Genomic DNA, 1,058 nt, shown 5'->3' on the forward strand with positions numbered 1-1,058 from the left:
GAATTTATTAAGAGATTAGACCTTGCAGTATTCTGGGAGTTGGTGGTGCTGAGAGCTGTATTTGAAAACAGGAAACAAAATTTTACTACTTTAAGAGTAAATTCAGGGACACCTGGGTGGCTCAGTCAGTTAAGTGGCCGGCTCTTGGTTTCAGCTCAGGTCATGATCTCACAGTTCATGAGTTCAAGCCCTGCATCAGGCTCTGTGCTGACAATGCAGAGTCTGGTTGGGATTCTCTCCTCTCCCTCTCTTTAAGTCCTCACCCCCACCCCATTCACTCTCTCTTAAAATAAATAAACTTTTTTTAAAAATATAGTTTAAAAAAAAAGAGTAAATTCAGCCATTCCAGGTTAAATTCTACCAATTTAGAATTTGTCATCTCTGCTTTTCTCAGAGGAATAGCATATAAGTTCCCAAAGAAGGGTCATCATAAGAAGCGGGAGTAGGAATGCTTGCTTCGGCAGCACGTATACTAAAACTGGAACCATACAGAGAAGACTCGCCTGGCCCCTGCCCAAAGATGACACACAAATGCATGAGGCCTTCCATATTTTTATCCTGTTATATGCCCTGTGTCTGTTTTCCAATAAAAATAAATAAATAAATAAGAAAGAAAAGAAACTGAAGGAAAAATAAAAAGAAGCAAGGGTGGGAAGTAGGAGCTCAGAGGTGAAGGAAAGGTAGCTGATTCTCCCCTATAGATCCTGGGTCCTACACTCTGCTGCCATCTAGTGAGATTCCAGTCCCAGTCAATGCTCAGATGTGTCTTCAGTCCACACTGGCATTCGCTGAGGTAGCCAACTTCCCACCTGGTCTTTGATTTTATGGTCCACACTTCTTTCCTCTGTAGTGTCCCTCATCAAGGATATGAGACTTTCTCAGATCTATCAAGTCTCTCTCTCTCTCTCTCTCTCTCTCTCTCTCTCTCTCCCTCTCACAGCTAACAGCTGTCCTCCTTAAGAATATGGAGAAAAATTAGCACACTATGCCACCCCAGTACCACTAGAGTTCCGTTAAACCCTCTGCTCCTAACTCTATTTTATGGCATTCCTGACATG

General features: G+C 42.5%; 1 non-coding gene across 1 annotated transcript; it reads left to right on the top strand.

The window, feature by feature from the left end:
- The first annotated feature begins 448 nt into the window (after nucleotides 1-448).
- On the top strand, nucleotides 449-555 carry LOC132673995 (U6 spliceosomal RNA). The gene has a single exon (XR_009608324.1). It is a non-coding gene; the product is annotated as a U6 spliceosomal RNA (small nuclear RNA).
- Nucleotides 556-1,058: the final 503 nt, after the last annotated feature.

This window comes from Panthera onca, chromosome C1, assembly GCF_046562875.1.
Source record: "Panthera onca isolate mPanOnc1 chromosome C1, mPanOnc1 haplotype 2, whole genome shotgun sequence".
NCBI lineage: Eukaryota > Metazoa > Chordata > Mammalia > Carnivora > Felidae > Panthera > Panthera onca.